Source organism: Gopherus flavomarginatus, chromosome 7, assembly GCF_025201925.1.
Source record: "Gopherus flavomarginatus isolate rGopFla2 chromosome 7, rGopFla2.mat.asm, whole genome shotgun sequence".
Lineage (NCBI taxonomy): Eukaryota > Metazoa > Chordata > Testudines > Testudinidae > Gopherus > Gopherus flavomarginatus.
The window spans coordinates 94,089,983-94,111,056 of record NC_066623.1 but is presented as its reverse complement, the minus strand read 5'-3'; positions in this window follow the sequence as shown (position 1 = coordinate 94,111,056).

The following is a 21,074-nucleotide window of genomic DNA, read 5'->3' as shown; positions in this document are numbered from 1 at the left end:
TTTGGGAAGATTAAAAAGTTTTCTCCGTTTGAACTTATCTGTTTCCATTTCCTAATTCTAGAACCTGATGCTTCTGATACCAGGAATATTCTAGTAATTAATGATCACTTTACCAGTTGTGATCAAGCCTATCACACCAAAAGCCAAACAGCCAGGACAATGGCTAGTGTACTGTGGGAGAATTTTGTCAGCTGGTCACAGGTAGGCTGCGTGAATGACCCTCACAGAGGGCCAGGCACCCAGCCTACCTGTGACACAGCCACTATGGTTTCCTAGAGGATACACAGTGATCAAAGTGCAAACTTTGAATCAGAACTGATTGCTGAGCTATGGAAGATCACAGGGGTAGAAACTCAGACTGCTCCTTGCTACTCTTGAGGAAATCCAGTTCAGAGATTTAACTGTACTCTCCTAAGAGTATGTCTTCAATACCAGCCGGATCGGCGGGCAGCTATCAATCCAGCGGGGATCGATTTATGGTTTCTAGTTTAGACATGATAAATTGATCCCCAAGTGCTCTCCCGTCGACTCCTGTATTTCAGCTCAGCGAGAGGGACAGGCAGAGTTGACGGGGGAGTGGCAGCAGTTGACTCACCATAGTAAAGACACTGTGGTAAGTAGATCTAAGTACGTCGACTTCAGCTACGTTATTCATGTAGCTGAAGTTGTGTAACTTAGATGGATTCCCCCCACCCCGTCCCCCAGTGTAGACCAGGCCCAAGTAAGTTAAGGACTCTTGAAGAACACAAGATCACCAGGAGGAAATATGTCTGACCACTACTTCATGCTTGTAATTGTACTAAGAATGATACAGTTGAGAACTGCTATATTTTTAATGTATAGAAGGCAACCTCTGCTACCAGCAGATCAGTGTTTTGGAATTCAGCAGCAAGGGCGACACGTGGTATCACACCAGTGATCTCTGAAGGGCCTAAGACACAGACTACACTGTTCATATAATTTAACTGCTAAAGAAAGTGAGAAAAATCAATTGGCAAACAAGTGGTAGTGGGATGACAAAGGATTTGTGTCTACTATAGAATCAGGAGGTAGAGTTTGGACATGGAATCTTAGCCCTAGAGGAAAGCATACATTTGCAGATAGATGGAAGTCACTGTATATGTTGTTTTACTTATTTACAAGTTACAGGCTGAACTGGGAGAAGGTCCCATTCGGTGTCTTCACAGAGACATGCTATGCCCTGTGGATTAATTCCTGCTTCAGATTCATAGTGCCTTAGCATCCCATTACTCCATTACAGCAGTACTAGTATTTCTAAGTTGGTGGAGGGAGGCAAATGACGCAGCAGAGATCATCCTCCTGCTTTCAGAGACCCCCCTCAGAGATACTTCCCTGCTAGAGTGGTGTGCTCTTAATAACAGAGGGCTGTATCTTTAAGGAACAGTGGAACTCTATTATGGGAGGGTCTTGAGGAGACAAAAAAAAATATGTGCTACTGAAGTGCACTCGGAACACAAAGCAGTTCTGCTGGTGGCATTATGACAAGCTGAGCTTCCAGGCAAGGTGAAGCATTTCGCTTTTCTTAAAATGAAGCTGGAAAACGTTCCAATTACACACCTGCCCTTTTAAGAGAAGGATCAGAAAACAGAGGCATTGAAGATTTCCAAAGAATGCACAGTTGTAGCAGTGTGCTGTCAGGAGTAACTATGTAATCTGTGGGGATCCCTGATTTATAAGTCAGCTGCTGACACAGAAACAGCACACACAATTAAACACCTTTGAGCCTCACAGAAAGTGTGCTGATCAACACCATGTGCACCGTTTCTTTGGAAAGGGAAAGTTTAAGGCAATGTGCCTCCTACAAATGAAAAATAGCTATGATACAAAGGCAGCTCCTTCCTTTTAGCTATCTTCTCCTAACCTCCTTTCTCTGCAGTCTCTCATATTATGGCACAGAGGAGACTCAAAATACTATTAGCTTTAACACTGACAAATATGTTTCACTTTTACAATAAAAAAAGTTTTTTTTTCTAACAATGCACCTTTTCTTCCTTTTGGCACTGACAGTTCTGCATAGTCTTTCTTTGCTGGGTAATGAATTAAGATATAAAATCTGATTCCTTGACTCCAAGCTATAACCAAGAAACTTCCCTCATATCTTTTTCCTCTTTGACTCCTACTGTTTTAAAAAGCCTCATCTCATATTAAGCACACATTTTGCTATAATACAGATTCCTCAAATGCACTGAGATTTTTTCTTTGTCTTTCAATTCTTCATCATTCATTAGTGATACACACAGATTTGTCTTTTGACTCTGGTACTCTTCTTTTATTCTTCATACGTAATGAGGCAAAAAGAATTTTGCAATAAAGGCTCATCAAAGCTGTCATTTATCTATGTTGGACTGTCTTTGTTATATATTAGTAATAAATGTCCTAAGTCTTCCTGTATGTGGATGCATTCCTCCTCATTATTTAGAATTGTTTTCTCCTGACATCCATTCCCATACTCTTTTCCTTCCTCCCTCTGCTGCTCTTTGTCTTTCAGAGCCAACTTTTAAGCCATTGAGTGACTGTGGTATGTTAACCATGATATGAAATTTAGAATTTTGTCTGACTTTTCATTTGGAGTTTATCACAGAAAGTAAATTGCAATTTCCTTATCAAACATTATTCATGCAAATCAGCATGTTAGGATGAAGGGTGGAATAATTTTTTCATTCTAATTAGCCTTGTGTACAGAGTGGCTTATATTATAAATTCAGATCCTTGAATCAGAATCTAACCTCAGTTTTTGTAGGCAATATGCAGGTTATGAAGAATCTTCCAGAAGATAAATATTTTGCAGTACCCGAGAGTAGAAGGGCTCAGTGATTGACGCTGCAGAAATATAAATAGGTCGGTAGTGCAGTACTGGCTACCTGCGTCTTTCTGTCTATCTGCCCCTGGTTTTCCTGCATGAATCTAGGAAAAAAGTCAAAGCAACTTATGCAAAACTGAACATTCTAGCAAGACTTTTCCTTAAGAGTGCAAGAGAACAGCAGATTTGCAAAGAAAATATTTTTTCATTTTTAAGTACTGGGCACTGAGGGTCCCTGATGAAAGAAGAGCTGGAGAGTTGTATAGTTAAATCAAAGAACCAAACTTAACTGTCAAGATGTGACAGCTTGTGACGTTATGAGTGTAATATAATATTTCATTGAAAGGTGACACAGGGCCAGAAAGAGTCAATTAACTCACAGACTGACATGACCCATAGCTGAACTTTAAAGACTTGTTAGGAAATGAATAGAGCTTTGAAGTGCAAGCCTGCATTGTTAGAGATAGAAAGGTAGCTGTTTGCTCAGGTCTTGTGATGTAAGCGAACAAGTCTTGTTTATTACTATGGCTTTGATTCAAAGATAAAAAAAGGAGTAGTAATATTTAGGAAGACACTTGAGTGAAATAGTATTATTGTCTATATGTCTCTTTGAAGGTGGTGGTAACCTGTATCTGAGCTGTTTAATGGATAAATTACCCTATGCTAATTGCCATGTTTGGGAGACGGAAAGTTAAGCCTATTGTTTTCTCAGAGCAAGAGGTTGCTGGAAATGTATAAAAACCCTGGGACATGATCCTTCTTGATCTCAGATCTGCTTTGGGTTTCAAGAAGGGGAAACCGTAAGCCATAAGAATTGAGATCCCCAGTCACTGACTGGAGTCGCCCTGAATATGGACATTGGACTACAACCTATGGACTATTTCTAAAAGAACTTTTGGCAACTAGAAACTTACCATCTCTCCTATGTATCTGGACCTCAAGAAATTGAACTCAAGACTGTATGTATGTTGATCTTTCAACCAACTCTCTTTTCTTTTTAAATAAATTTTAGTTTAGTTAATAAGAATTGGCTATAAGTGTGTATATTGGGTAAGTTATCATTTGATCTGGGTCTGGGACTTGGTTCTTTGGGATCAGGAGAACCTTTTATCTTTTACTGGGGTATTGGTTTTCATAACTATTCGTCCCCATAACAAGTGGCACTGGTGGTGATACTGGGAAACTGGAGGGTCTAAAAGAATTGCTTGTGTGACTTATGGTTAGCCACTGAGGTGAAACAGAAGTCCTCTCTGTTTGGCTGGTTTGGCCTGCCTTAATAATAAAAGATACCCAGCTTTGGGCTGTGACTGCCTTGTTCTAAGCAATTTGTCCTGAATTGATGCTCTCAGTTGTGTCCTACCAAAAGCAGCATCGTTACACAGCACATTAGTCTGTATAAAGCAGGGATATCTCGGAAGACCTCCAACAATAAATTACTCATCACGTGTTTTGTGTTTGGTATCTGATACTAGAGAGAATAACATACGGGTACAGGCTTGATTATCTTCTCAGTAACACCAGTTTTACATCTTTGTTCTCAATGAAGTTTCTCCTGATTCACCTCAATGTAAAATGACTTGAAGAATCAGGTCCGCGGCATGTGGGTGGTTGTGAATGAGAAGAGAGTGACACAGATAGTCTTACTAACCTCCAGCTAGGTTCTTCCATTAATTTCATACCTCCTCAAGTTCTCACGGCTTTTCCTGCATTAACTATAATTATGACAAATTGTTATATTTACTTTATAATTAAAATAACTACTTAGCATTTATTTTTAGCACAGTAAAATGAGGAGCTGAACATTTTCATACAGTAATTGAAATAATAATATACAAAATCCATGGGCCAGATTCTCACATGCACTGGGGCTGCTTAACATTGCACTGCCAGTGTAAACCTAGGTTAAATCTAAATAGCTGAGCAATAGAGTATGGGGCCTTTGGAGATGCAGAGCCATCATAGTGACTCCTACACCACTCCTTCTCCCTCTTAATGATGTCGTGGTAATAGCCAAGGAAAGGGGAGATAGGTAAGTCTTCCCTTGTGATCCCCAGCTGCAGTTAGAGCTGATATAATTTAGTGCACCTTTCAGACTGCTTTAATCCACACTAAGGGATGGGTTCAATGCACACGCAGTATAGGACTTGAGGAACTCAGCTGTGGCTAAGAGCTAGTCCTCCCACCTGCCAAGTTCCACTGTGCACTCCTAGGACACAGCTAAGGAACAGGGCCCACGCGTCTAATGGTGGTGATAGGAAAATATAGAAAAAATAATCCCATAAGTGAGAACAAAGACACAAGGCTAACTCTAAACCTGGTAATAGTTCCCGTTGACGCTGAAGGGCACATCCTGGCCCCCTCAAGGGCCATGGTACTGCCAAAATGCAGCAATAATGTCCTGTGGAGTCTCAGGAGAGAATGGGAAGCAGAGAGGCCATGCAGAAACACTCTATGGCTCTTGAGTTGTAGAGACAAGCCTTGAGGTAGCCTCTCTATATATTTTGTTTGTTTGTTTGTTTGTGAGCACGTGACGTCTGAGTGAGCTACAAAAGTGAAGGACACAGGGCATAGGGACACAGACTGCCTAGCTCCATAGATCTGCTGCCATATTCATTGGGCTGAAGTAGTGGTCGGAGCCAGGTTGTGCAGGGGTTACACATCCTGCCTTTGACTTGGAGGGAGGATTCTGAATTCCTCTCTGCCCACTCAGTTATCTCTTCACAAATCCATTGCACTTGAGCTTTGCAAAGGGAGACAAGATTTAGCCCAAAATGCACAGCTAGCCAAACAAAGACAGACTGTGTATCCTTTGGAGAATGTAGCTATGTGGTTTTCTTCAATGCCCCGTGGGATTATTTCATTATCAAATAAATCTGACACTCAGGAATAATTTCCAGAAACTAAATCTAAAGTTTTCCTTTCTTAACATAATCCCATTGCTTCTCGTTATTTGCCCTTGATCCATTCTCAATAATTTCTCTCCATCTTTGGTGTTCACGTTTCCAATACATGTTAGATATTTTATCAAACTATATAGCTTTAGCTCTTTTAATGTATCCTCAGAAATTAATCTCTCATCCTCCCTAATTATTTGTTGTGTTATTTTGTGAAATCCTTCAATTTATCAATATATTCTTATTTTCAGGTTCCTAGATCTGTACACACTATTCTAAGCACATTCTAACCAGAGTTGTGGATTATTTTCCTTCAGATATCAGACAGCATCTGAATCTAATGGCATTTGGATATTTTTTGCCAATATTTCTAAACTCCTGAAATGGAATTTATGTTTAGAGCTGGCCAGAGAACAAGAACTCAGTTTTGTGAAAAATTTTGAGATTTTTTTATTCCTCATCTGAACAAAACCAAGACCTTCTGAAATGTTTGTGATAAAACATAAGGAAGAAACACTCCAGAATAGTCAAGGTACTCACCAGAGGTGTAGGAGATCCAGATTCAAATTCCTGCACTATCTGGTTTGGAGCAGGGACTTGACGCTGGGTCTCCTACATCTAAGATGAATGCCCTAACCCCCAGACTATTGAGTTATTCTCATTTGCTGGCTCAATGACTATTTCATTTTTTATATAAAGGGGATCATTCCAACAGAACAGAAAGCAGAGCAACTTACTCTAGAGCCCCATGGTGAGCACACTCACCTGGGATGCTGGAGTCCAAGGGTCAAGTCCCTGCTCTGTCTGATTTGGAGGTGAGTGTTCTAACCACTGGGATACTGACTTTTCTAGGAGTTCTCTCTCACACACACCTGAGAAACCCTTCTGAGGAAAAGAGGCTTTGTTGAAATTTTCCTGACTTTTGTGACTTAATTTCAAAAGTCAGCTTTGCGTGTGGAAGTCCATGTTTTCTTTTACAAACACATTCAGAGAGATTTTTGCAAGTGAACATCCATTTTTTAACACGTCTGACTGCATGTTACAGAAAAGCTGTGATGTGGAATGATAAGGGTGATGAGGTGTGACCCCTACAGGGCAAGAAAGGTGAAGACACTAAGAATGCAAGTAGAATTGCAACATTTAAGAAAAAAATCATGAAGTCTTGTTTTCTTAGTATTAAGTTTAAATAATAATTACTTCCCACACTTCTTCAGAAGTATTTTTAATTCTCTCTAGGTAAGTTAGGGCTTAGTGATGGGTAAACTATAAATGAACCTTTTTGTTCTGGAAATTAGGTTAGATGTCCCTCTAGATCAGACTATTTCACTTCCAGACCAGTCAGGAACCATCAGAACCATAAAAAAGAGCATTGTATAATGAATTATATTTTGGTACTTGTGCTTGTTTTTCTGGAGGAAACCGGGAAGTGCAGAGACAAATCACATTTTTAAAAAAATATTTTCAATTATTGTGACAATCTGTCTGTACAAGTTATGAAATCACTGTGAGACTATGAACTCTATGTCTGTGCAACCGCCATTTGGAATGTGCTGGTTTTGTTGCCTTCTTTATTGTGTTTGCCTCCATGTTGAGCTGACTCCCCAATGCATAGAGATACAGGGTGGGCAATAGAGGGTAGCTGACTTTAAGCCAACCCAGTCTTTGAAAATCTGTTCACTCTAGACTAAAGACAATCTCCTGCCTAGAAGAACTGGTTTACCAGGGGTGAGCTCACCTTGGCAATGAAGTCCCCTGGCAGGAGTTTTCACTGATATGGGGAAGATGTCAAGGCTGTCACCTGACATAGGGTGCTGAAGGTTTTAAAAGGGCAGAAGCTGTTCTGCTGATGAGATGTGTTCCTCCAGTACATGAGGGAGAAGAAACTCAGCATGTGGCAGCCTAGAAGCCATGCGCTGAAGCAAAAAGACTCTGGACAACTCAAGGGACTCTGACCCAAGCCCAAAGAATGCCCTGCAGTACTGAGGAACATAAACCAGAAGTTTCACGCCTTTGGGGTAGAGTTCTGGAACAAGGGTGTGTTTAAGTATGGGGGAGTCTGAAGGGTCACTGCTGTACCCAAAGGGGATAGGCAGCTGGACAGTGAGTTCCAGCTCTCAGGATGAGGTGTTAGACCTCAAATCTTGACCCTGACAGTGTGCCTAGGGACCCCCAAGACTGGGGCAGTGGCTGGACTCCATTAAAACACCTGGGGATCCAGAGACACAGAGGCTTGGTTCCCTATCACAGTATTCCTAGTATGTGGCCATTAGGAGGCACTCATTAAACCTGTAAAACCTATCCTTTTTCAAAAATGCCTCAGAAAAGATTTTATTTTGATTTTGGGCTGATTCTGGACACATTGTGGCTCTGCCTGAAACTTTTCATCCTATTCCTACTGCAAAATGCTGCCAGTTAGTAATGTTTTTCATCATTCCGTTTTCCACTATAATGGGTTTATACAAATGAATGAAATGGTTAATACATTTGAACCCCTTATGCATGTTATGCTGATTTAGCTGTTTGTTCATAGACTCAGACATCCTTGATAAGACAAATATCTGTACTTGTTATCGGGCATTTCTATATCTTCTACAACTAATGTCCATGAAAAAGCTTGTTCAATCAGTGCAAATGCACATTATTTACTATGAAGAGTTACAAAGTAAAGAGGAATTCTCCACACCCCCAAGATACAGGCAAGCCATCAACAATTATATACAAAGGAGCTTTTAGTGACTGGAATTTGGCCTTCAGTGGATCTCTGTAAGGAATAATGGTCTATGTATGTGGTTCAGTTTGTAGGACTGGGACTAGGCTCCTGATTTTACAAGATGATACATGCAGGTGGACTCTTGCATCTGCATGAACCCCTATTGGTGTCAGCGCCTAGGCGACACACTAGTATCTACAGAAGTATTGTTTCTCAAGTATGCATTTTGTGTGGCTCACACCTCTTAGGAATGGACCCGAAAAGATTAGGGCAAACAATAATCCTAAAACAAATAATAATAGAGATCTAAGCAATATGAGTTATAGGATGGATGTTACATTCAACAGATTATTTCCAGTCAATTTTTAGATTTATATTTAATAAAAGGACAATGAAAATTATTATGCTATTGGAACCGATCCAGCAAAGCACTTGAGCATGCAGTTAACTTTAGTTGGATGACATTGACTTCAAAGTGATAACTCTCATACTAAATGTAAAAAGTACATGCTAAGTCCTTTGCTGAACTGGGTTGTTATGAGTAGTTGTAGGAAACACCAAATGTCTCAAGTTGGGCACCCTGAAACAGAGATGCCTGAAGAGTTGGGCCTTAAATTTATTACAGCAAAAGAGATGCATAAGTTGGCAGGAAACATAAACAGAGCAAATAATTAGCTGATTATAAGACAGTATGTTCTGCTTTAGCAAAACATTTTTAATTATTAAAATAATTAGTGAGATTAAATTAAAAACAAAATGTCTGCAAACTCAACCTGAACTTGTCCTTGAAGCTTTCAGATGTCTCAGCTGAGCACCTTTACTGTTGATGTTTGCATTAGCAGAATAGAATTTTTAAAAAATTCTTAACCCTTGTTCGGTTTATTTCTCAATTTACTGGGTTTTTGACTAAATTTCTTAATCTCCACCACCAGAAACATATCTAAATATCTCTTGAACCTAAAAATCACATCAATCACCTTTCTTGATAACTTACTCCATTTGTTCATTATACTTTGCACAAAATTAGTTCTGCCTGAGCACCCTATTTCTCATCATTTTCCTAATTTTTGGATTACTTTACTGCTGCAATAGTTTTTGAACCTTTTATCAATATGAGCAATTTATCTTGATCAACTTTAGGTCTCTTTCAGTGTTTCATAAACTTTAAAAATTCATATTCTCTATTGACTTGTTTGGAAGAATCTGTTTGACCTTAAAAATCAAGTTGCTTCTATATAAATCCATGGTATGCCCACATCTTGAATACTGTGTGCAGATATGATCTCTCCATCTCAAAAAAGATATATTGAAATTGGAAAAGGTTCAGAAAAAGGTAACAAAAATGACTAGAGGTATGGAATGGCTTCTGTATGAGGAGATATTGATAAGACTAGGACTTTTCAGCTTGGAAAAGAGACGGCTAAGGGGAGATATGATTGAGGCCTATAAAATCATGACTGGCGTAGAAAAAGTAGATAAGGAAGTGTTGTTTACTACTTCTCATAACACAAGAACTAGGGATCACCAAATGAAATTGACAGGCAGCAGGTTTAAAACAAATAAAAGGAAGTATTTCTTCACACAACGCACAGTCAATCTGTGGAATTCCTTGCCAGAGGATGTTGTGAAGTCCAAGACCATAAGAGGGTTCAAAAAAGAACTTGATAAATTCCTGGAGGATGGGTCCATCAATGGCTATTAGCCAGGATGGGCAGAAATGGTGTTCCTAGCCTCTGCTTACCAGAAGCTGGGAATGAGTGACAGGGGATGGATAACTTGATGGTTACCTGTTCTGTTCATTCCCTCTGGGGCACCTGGCACTGGCAACTGTCAGGAGACAGGATACTGGGCTAGATGGACTTTTGATCTGACCCTGTAGGGCCATTCTTATGTGCTTATGTAAAAATGGGACATTGTATAAATAGTATAATATTGTATAAACAGTATTGTGCCCTGATTTCCAATTTTTTTCTTATTGCTTTTGCAGGAGTCTACTATTATACCATACCAACAAACATCAGGTAAAGTTGTTTAGCTCTACTTAGCAAGCTGTTTGTCAAATGTGAGCAGATTGTCTTGTTGCAGTTTATCACGCATCAGACATAGGCCCTGATACTGCAAAGTAATGAATGTTAGAATAGAGCTTCTCCCACATGCAGCATATTGAAGGATCATGGCCTGAAGGCCCAGAATTTTTCATTATCTAATCTCCTTTCCCATCTTTCATTGGTAGTTTCCTATGCTAAAGAAAGATTCTTGCCTGCTTCCCTTGCTCCACCTTCTTTTTTCCATCCTCCATCCCTTTACTGTCTCTTCTGTCTTTCTCAGCTTCTAACAGTACAGATTCTTGAACATATGCTAGTAAAAATAACCCAACTGAGATGGCAGAAATGTCCACTGAAAATAATGAGAATGATTTGTTTATGAAAAAATGCAAATCTCGGGCAATTTTTGAGTCAGAAAAATGGCAAGGCTTACAGGTAAATGGCGAATGCTAACATACATATTAATTCAGTCTCTCTCTGTTTGACACACACACACACACACATTCCATCTCCACTGCACCTTCTTCTCTTGCCACTTTTTGGCTGTGCTTATCCATGACTGACACTGAGAAGCTTGTCCGTTCCTTAATCGCCTCCAGACTAGATTAATGTAATGCCCTGTTTGCACGTTTGCCAAGCAGGCTGATAAGAAAGCTGCAAGTTGTTCAACACTCTGTTACTAGCATAGCGTATCATGCAAAAATAAATAAAACAAAAAAAATCTGATTGTATCTCACTAATTCTGAGACCAAGCTTTGACAGACTGTAAAACAAAGAGCTGATATATTTGATATTAACCAATCAGTCATTTTGTTGACAAAATCTCTAATACATCTGTGATTTATTCAAAAATATTTCTCACCCAGATTTTAGGGGAGATCAGAACCCGCAGGGTACTGATGCATATAAAGGGGAAGGGCTTATTTGCAGAGTGCTCCTCTTTTTAGGGTCTGAAGTCCATGAAGTCATTAGAAAGACTCCAACAGATTCCAATAAGGTTTAGATCAAGCCCATGTTGAATAAATTACCTTCTTTATCTCTTGGTTTTTAGCCCTATTTGTTTACAACAACCTTTTTCTAAGTCATGCATCTTAGTTTTGTTTGCTCTTTATTGGATTTTGCAGGTTTGCTATGTATGGTTTTGAAATGGTTTATGAAAATATATTTGATGAGCCAAATTCTCCCCTCACTGACATTGCATCAGTACTTAGCAATTCCACTGAAGTCAATGGGGTTACTCTGAATTATTGTCACTGTCAATACCAGATATTCAGGACTGTTGCCACTTACTGTGGATAGCAGAAGAGTTTGGCTAAATGTCTTTCTTCACAATATCAAAACAATGACTTGCTAAAGTGAACTTACAGTAACCGCATAGACTCTGCTTTATTTTTCTGAGCTGCTATTTTCAAGGCAAATAGCAAATACAGCATAAACAAGTGAGCAATTCATATAAAGTCCCTGAAATCTGCATTCCCTAGTATTTGTGTTGAGATTTAAATGAGAATTCTGTGGATTCATGTAAATTTTCAGAGTAGCCACGCAAACAGGCCTGAGTCCATACAATCCTAGTGACTAATACAATGGGGGGAAAATAGGAACACTTATGAAACAAAAAATAAATATGAATGGAATGCTGTGTCTTCCAGCTCTTCACCCATCTGTTCTTCCTGCTATTCTTCCTCCTCACTGTCATGGTGTCTTGTCATTCAATCCCTCCACCCCCTGCCTCTCTCTATTTTTTCTTGCTTTTTTATTCACTGTAGAAAAGGCTTATATTAAATCAATTCTCCTGTATTCTTTCCTGAAATGGCAGCCACTCAGCAAATAGCAAACAACATACTGCATAGCTTGGCATATGTTCTCACAGTCAATGGAAAATAAATACCATCCCATTTATTTGACGAGGTTTTCCTTCCTGTTTAAAGTTGCTCTGGTAGGTACTCAAGGAGGCTGCCTCTGTCTTAAATATCAGAGGGGTAGCCGTGTTAGTCTGGATCTGTAAAAGCAGCAAAGAATCCTGTGGCACCTTATAGACTAACAGATGTTTTGGAGCATGAGCTTTCGTGGGTGAATACTCACTTCGTCAGATGCATGTAGTGGAAATTTCCAGGGGCAGGTATATATATGCAGGCAAGCTAGAGATAATGAGGTAGTTCCATCCAACACGATGAGGCCCTGTTCTAGCAGTAGAGAGATAATGAGGTAGTTCCATCCAACACGATGAGGCCCTGTTCTAGCAGTTGAGGTGTGAAAACCAAGGGAGGAGAAACTGGTTTTGTAAATGGCAAGCCATTCACAGTCTTTGTTTAATCCTGAGCTGATGGTGTCAAATTTGCAGATGAACAGAAGCTCAGCGGTTTCTTTTTGAAGTCTGGTCCTGAAGTTTTTTTGCTGCAGGATGGTCACCTTAAGGTCTGCTATAGTGTGGCCAAGGAGGTTGAAGTGTTCTTCTACAGGTTTTTGTATATTGCCATTCCTAATGTCTGATTTGTGTCCATTTATCCTTTTCCGTAGCGACTGCCCAGTTTGGCTGATGTACATAGCAGAGGGGCATTGCTGGCATATGATGACGTATGTGACATTGGTGGACGTGCAGGTGAATGAACCGGTGATGGTGTGGCTGATCTGGTTAGGTCCTGTGATGGTGTCGCTGGTGTAGATATGTGGGCAGAGTTGGCATCGAGGTTTGTTGCATGGATTGGTTCCTGAGCTAGAGTTACTATGGTGCGGTGTGCAGTTACTGGTGAGAATATGTTTCAGGTTGGCAGGTTGCCTGTGGGCGAGGACTGGCCTGCCACCCAAGGCCTGTGAAAGTGTGGGATCATTGTCCAGGATGGGTTGTAGATCCCTGATGATGTGTTGGAGAGGTTTTAGCTGGGGACTGTATGTGATGGCCAGTGGAGTCCTGTTGGTTTCTTTCTTGGGTTTGTCTTGCAGTAGGAGGCTTATGGGTACATGTCTGGCTCTGTTGATCTGTTTCCTTATTTCCTCGTGCGGGTATTGTAGTTTTGAGAATGCTTGGTGGAGATTTTGTAGGTGTTGGTCTCTGTCTGAGGGGTTAGAGCAGATGCGGTTGTACCTCAGTGCCTGGCTGTAGACAATGGATCGTGTGATGTGCCCGGGATGGAAGCTGGAGGCATGAAGGTAGGCATAGCGGTTGGTAGGTTTTCGGTATAGGGTGGTGGTAATGTGACCATCACTTATTGCACCTTGGTGTCTAGGAAGTGGATCTCCCGTGTAGATTGGTCCAGGCTGAGGTTGATGGTGGGGTGGAAGCTGTTGAAATCGTGGTGGAATTTTTCCAGAGTCTCCTTCCCATGGGTCCAGATGTTGAAGATGTCATCAATGTAGCGTAGGTAGAGAAGGGCCGTGAGTGGACGAGAGCTGAGGAAGTGTTGTTCCAGGTCGGCCATAAAAATATTGGCATATTGTGGGGCCATGCGGGTGCCCATAGCGGTGCCACTGATCTGGAGATATATATTGTCATCAAATTTGAAATAGTTGTGTGTGAGGATAAAGGCACAGAGCTCAGCAGCCAGTTGTGCTGTGGCATCATCAGGGATACTGTTCCTGACAGCTTGTATTCCATCTGTGTGGGGGATGTTCATGTAGAGAGCCTCTACATCCATGGTGGCTAGGATGGTGTTTTCTGGAAGGTCACCAATGCATTGTAGTTTCCTCAGGAAATCAGTGGTGTCACGGAGATAGCTGGGAGTGCTGGTGGCATAGGGTCTGAATAGAGAATCCACATATCCAGACAAACGGACACAAATCAGATATTAGGAATGGCAATATACAAAAATCTGTAGGAGAACACTTCAACCTCCCTGGCCACACTATAGCAGACCTTAAGGTGGCCATCCTGCAGCAAAAAAACTTCAGGACCAGACTTCAAAGAGAAACTACTGAGCTTCAGTTCATCTGCAAATTTGACACCATCAGCTCAGGATTAAACAAAGACTGTGAATGGCTTGCCAATTACAAAACCAGTTTCTCTTCCCTTGGTTTTCACACCTCAACTGCTAGAACAGGGCCTCATCCTTCCTGATTGAACTACCTCATTATCTCTAGCTTGCCTGCATATATATACCTGTCCCTGGAAATTTCCACTACATGCATCTGACGAAGTGGGTGTTCACCCACGAAAGCACATGCTCCAAAACGTCTGTTAGTCTATAAGGTGCCACAGGATTCTTTACTGCGTTTTCTGTCTTAAATGTTTTGCTTTGAATTTAGTGCCTCTTTTATAGGCACAGCAAACTGAGAGAGGAATGTCCTGCTTTATCTTCCTAAGAAGGAGAAGCTCAAAGTATCTCTTCTACTGCTTTTTTCTCCTGAAGTGCTGCATTTTTTTTAGGCTCATTCATTAGCATACAGTTATGATTGAGGAATGTCATACAGACTTGGGGAAGCTATTAAGAACTGAAAAGGAGTCTAATTTTTTGGTTTCTAAATGTACTGCATTGGCTAGGAGATGTGGTTTATTTTAGCACTGTGTCAAAAGAAAATATTTTGATATCCTCAGTGGTTATTAAATTTGTGCTTGGATGACAAGTGAAAATACATTTAGGTCAAAACTTGATAAGTGGACACTATATGCCTCCCTGGGATGCTCAACTTGAGACCCACAAAGCCTGATTTTCAGACGTGCTCATTGCAGGGCTATCAGTGACTTCAGCTGGACTCAGAGACTAGGAGTAGATAGCCAAGGGAACACTCCTGTAGTTATATCTTGCTATACTGAGCCAAGTTCCATCCTTATTTACAATTCCTTCATTACCAAGCGCAGGCTGTAAGCCAGGTTGAATTTGACCAACTAATTACATAATGGGCCTGATTTTGTTCCCAGTGAAGTTGGTCACAGGTCTGGGACCAACATGGTCTTTTCCCATTTTAAGTGACATTGGTACTTCGGTTCATTTCAAAGTGTCTCTGCACTTCAAATGATTCTTGAACAAAGAGTGAGTCATTTGTGCTGGTTTTGCTGGCGATACAAAAGCAGGCACACATTCTTCATTAACCAGTTTGGGAAGCTCCTTACACAAAGATCTCTATGCCGGCTGATTAAACTTAGGCTATGCCTTCACTACCGGCTGTATCGGCGGGTAGCAATCGATTTCTCGGGGATCGATATATCGCGTCTCATCTAGACGTGAAATATCAATCCCCGAATGAGCTCCTGTCGACTCCGGAACTCCACCAATTTGAACGGCGGTAGCGGAGTCGACGGGGGAGCCGCAGACGTCGATCCCGCACCATGAGGACGGTAGGTAACTCGATCTAAGATACTTCGACTTCAGCTACGCTATTCACGTAGCTGAAGTTGCGTATCTTAGATCGATTTCCCCCCCTAGTATAGACCAGCCCTTAATCTTTATCATCCTCCCTCAAAGCATTTCACCTTAGCATGCCAGCATGGCTTTCTACAGCTAGGAAAGAAAGTTACAACACACAAAGTGCACCTATTAATTTGGAAAGATTAATAATTGAAAGATTTACGATCCCATTACAGAAACTATAAATCATACTCAAATATACACTTAATTGTCACACTCACCATAAACAATTCCCCAGTGCCTTGCCTCATCTGGAGGTGACATATGTATAAGTGATTCTGTTACAACTGATCAGTTCTCATGGACCTTGAGCGGTAGTGTTTCTGTTTAAAGGCCAGATCAAGGAGGATGATGCGTACTCACTGAAATCAGGGAGGAGCCAATCATTTCTCATGATCAGAAACCTGTTTTGTATTTGTATAAAAATATGTCTATAATGTAAACAATTGTCTCCTCTCTTAAATTAAAAATACAGGTGTATAGAAACAAAATGATCCCAATAAGTATGTGATAGCTTGCAACCAGCAGTTAACAACTTGTATGAGTATCCATTAATTAATGCATTGTTATTAATAAGAGTAAATACGTAGATAACACCACAATTTTGCATGGTGCTTTTCAGTGATTTTAAAAAAACGGGGTCCCTGGCCCAAAAATCTTAAAATCTATTATAAAAAAACTCAACAAAATGAAGACAGATGAAAGAAAGGAATATGCAAAGGAAGGATAAGAGTAAGAAGAAATGAAGATAAAGTGAATATGGTTAGACTGCAAGCTAATCTTGCCGTGCTGGCATTTTTTTTAATTAATAATGAGCTGTGATGTGGGAAGAGGAGCTGACAGCACGTGGCTAGAGGTCAGTGGCTCTTGGTATCATTGGATGTCTTTGGGTGTCTTGAATTATCTTTTATAGCGAACAGATTTATCCCTTCATTTTCCTGATGTTTTTCTGACTTGTACTGACTCTGCATTGACCTGAGATGACAGCTTTTCCCTGGTCAGGACGCTGCAAAGCTTCAAACATTAGGACAGGTGACCTGAGGATACTGCAAAGGATCTGGGCCTCTGTGTGAGGCCTGGGAGCTCCATGCGTTCCCTGAGATGTATGGTATTTCCCTGTGGAATCCTCGGGATTTATGTAGGTTAGGAGGGCCTGGCTGTTTGCCCACTCTTCAGAAGGCCAGCCTTGCCCCCTGACTAGAACACAAACTGCACAGCCTTCTTCGGGAGGTGGGGGTAGGGAGGATGGTTCTGCTAGGCAGCATGATCTGGGACATCATTTTATTCCCTTGATAGATACTCTTGTCAGGTAATGACATACTGTAACTGTCTGCAAGGCAAATGGATCAACAAAATTGGAGCCAGTAGACTGGAATCCCATACTTTTTGGTATAGTGCCTTCCTGAACTTTCTGCAGATTTGAAACGAATGAATCACAATTCATTTTAGCTCTGTTTATTGAACAAGAACATAAGGCTTTTTGATGTATGCAACTAAACCCTTAATTTAATGACCACTACGTGGATTAAATATTACCAAATGTGTAGTGCCACTTACTCCAGAGCATTATACAATAGCGTAATCTGTGTGAATTCCTCACTGAAAATATACGCTCCTCAAAGTTATTATCTGTATTTGGCACTAAAAGAGCTAGTTATATTTAAATTGCAGAAGGTGTATGTCTGTAGTAAACTAATATTAAACATCTCTGGGCTGAGGCCCTACATACAGACTGGACTGACACTGTCTGAAATGAGACTTGTCTGCTGGTTAAAAGCATCAGCATAAATCTGGATACAGATTCCTGTTTTGTTGTTTTTTTTCCCACTGTTTTGCACAGAGTGCGCCTTTCCTCATGCTGATTGCCATTTTTTCAAAGATAAACTTCTCCAACCTGTCAGAGATGCAAAGTCCATGACGGTACCTTAATAGATATGTTATGGTCTTTTCCATCACTAGCTAATTTCTAAAGAGATATGGCTGAAAGCATTTTTTTAAAAGGCCATATCTGCTAGTTGCAAACTTTTACATGTGTTTGAAAAAAAATACTATATATAAATTCAGTTCATAATAATGTTACATCAGGGCAAATCCAGCTCTCATCACTGCAACTTGTGGAGGTGCCTTGTCTGTAAGACTTGCCCCTTCTGCTGTGCCAGATGGAGAGATGATTTGGGGGCTCATACAGTCTGAACAGCATGAAATTTGGAGCTTGGGGAGCTCCCAGCCCATCAGTGAAGAAGGGATGAACGTTGTGGGATATGGACAAGGAACAAGAGGTAAGGCCAGAATATTGTAAAAATCCTCCAGACTTTCTGCCTGGCAGAAAGGGTTGTATGTTGGGACCATGGAAATCTTTTTAGCCACTTAATTGGGCACTTTCATGGTGGCTCTGCAGCCACAGAATGGCTTATGGGAAAGATTCTTTCCTCTCCCTTTACCTTTGTAAATCTAGCACTGAGTACAGTCATTTGGCCCACTGTGTGTGTGTGTTTATATATGTACATATCTATATATTGTTATAGTGAGAGAGGGAGAGAGAGAGAGACAGGGCCGGCCTTAGGCCAAATGGTGCCCCAGGCAAGGAGCACCTTTGGCGCTCCCTATTTGTTAATTTTTTGAATACCTTATTTTTATTGCATTTGTAGCCCATTTCACAACTTCGATGCACAATTTTTTTGCATGATTTATCCCTGTCATATAAGACAATACATTTGCATGCTAGGATCTGTACAACAAAAACAGCACCACGAGCCCAGCACCCCCCAAGCCTGGAACCCCAGGCTATTACCTGAGTGGCCTGCCACTAAATCCAGCCCTGTCAAAATCCTACATGGGTATTATACAGTACATATTACCCTGTCGTTCCTGTTACTGGCAAAGAGATACATTACTAATTATGGAAATCTGAAAACCCCTTTATTCTGTTAAAAGGCTTAAACAACTTGCCAGCTCTCTTTCCCTTAGAAAAGACCATGTATTCATTGAGGAGACCAAAACAAGACCCATTTTATTTTAGATGTGTTTTATTAATTATATAAAAAGAATAGACAAAACTGTGAACAGTCCACTTAAAGTACTTGAAAGGCCTGGGCATTATGTTTAAATGGCTATCTGTATTGTCTGTATTCTCTTCATGAAGAATGTTATGGAGAAATGTAGTAACTGGGATGATGTAAAATACCTCTAAATACCTCTTGTCAGAAAAAAGCCACACTCTACCCATCAGGCAGCAAAGGGCATGTTTAACTATGTACCTCAACAAAATGAAGATTGCCTGTTTGACCTTTTATGGTTAATTATGAACCATTTATACAATGCAAGTAAAGAAAAACTTACAAAAATTGACTATAATCATAAAGTGTGGACAGCATGGTTGGACTACATTTCAGGCGGGGACTAACCCTGTACCTTCATAAGCAGAACTGTCTCTCCAAGTATTACTTGCTAATTATTAAAGAAACAGACTTTTTTGAAAGGATATAATTTTCTTACATATTTAAGCTTATTCCTAAGAGCTATGTGCATCACAGGGAACATAGAATGAAGAGGAGGTTGCCAGTGACGAAGTAAAAGAGCAAATTAAAAAAAAGAAGACAAACAAATATTACCTTTAGGTGTAAAGCTGCCCGAAATTGCTGTTGGCAGGCCTGAAGACAAAGGTGCAACCTAACACTTAAATTCTCATCCATCCTCCCTCTTGAAGGAAAAGGACCAGGTAGGGACCATCAAATTGTAGAGGTAAATGCATGGTTATGCAGGCGGTATCAGAGAGAGGGCTTTGGATTCTTCAACCATGGATGTTCCGGGAAGAAGGATTGCTAAGAAGAGATGGGATCCACCTAGCAGAGAGAGGGAAGAGCATCTTTGCAGGCAGGCTGGCTAACCTAGTGAGGAGGTCTTTAAACTAGGTTTGCTGGGGAATGGAGACCTAAGCCCTGAGGTAAGTGAGGAAGTGGTATATGAGGAGGAAACACAAGGAGGGTGCAACAGGGGAGGCCTCTTGATTCCTACTGAGAAAGTAGGGCAATTGGCTAGTTATCTTAGGTGCCTGTACACAAACACAAGATGCCAGGGAAATAAGCAGGAAGAATTGGAAGTCCTGGCACAGTCAAGGAACTATGACGTGATTGGAACAACATTGATTTAAAGGGGTAACTCACATGACTGGAGCACTGTCATGAATGGGTATAAACAGTTCAGGAAGGACAGAGGGGGGAGAAAAGGTGGAGGAGTTCCACTGAATGTAAGAGAGCAGTATGATTGCTCAGAGCTCCAGTATGAAACTGAAGAAAAGCCTATTGAGAGTCTGGGTTAAGTTTAGAGGCAAGAGCAACAAGGGTGATGTTGTGGTGGGCATCTGCTACAGACCGTCATACCACGAGGATGAGGTAGACGAGGCTTTTTTTGGACAGAATTTTTCCAGATCACAGGTCCTGGTTCTCACAGGGGACATCAATCACCCTGACATCTGCTGAGAGAGCAATACCGCAATGCACAGACAATCCAGGAAGTTTGTGAAGAGTGTTGGGGACAACTTCCTGGTGCAAGTGCTGGAGGAACCAACTAGGGTCCTTGCTCCTCTTGACCTGCTGCTCACAAATAGGGAAGAATTGGTAGGGGAGGTAGAAGTGGGTTGCAACCTGAGCAGCAGTGACCATGAGATGGTTGAGTTCAGGATCCTGACAAAAGGAAGAAAGAAAAGCAGCAGAATACAGACCCTGGACTTCAGAAAAGCAGACTTTGACTCCCTCTGGGAACTGATGGACAGGATCCCCTGGGAGACTAATATGAGGTGGAGAGGAGTCCAGGAGAGCTGGCTGTATTTTAAAGAAGCCTTATTGAGGGTGCAGGAACAAACCATACCAATGTGCAGAAAGAATCACAAATATGGCAGGCAACCATCTTGGCTTAACAGAGAAATCTTTGTTGAGCTTAAACACAAAAAGGAAGCTTACAAGAAGTGGAAATTTTGACAGATGACTAAGGAGGAATATAAAAATATTGCTCAAGCATGCAGGGGTGTAATCAAGAAGGCCAAAGCAGAATTGGAGTTGCAGCTAGCAAGGGATGTGAAGAGTAACAAGAAGGGTTTCTATGGGTATGTTAGCAACCAGAAGGTCAGGGAAAGTGTGGGACCCTCACTGAATGGGGGAAGCAATTTAGTGACAGATGATGTGGAAAAAGCTGAAGTACTCAAAGCTGTTTTTGCCTCGGTCTTCACAGACAAAGTCAGCTCCCAGACTGCTGCACTGGCCAGCACAG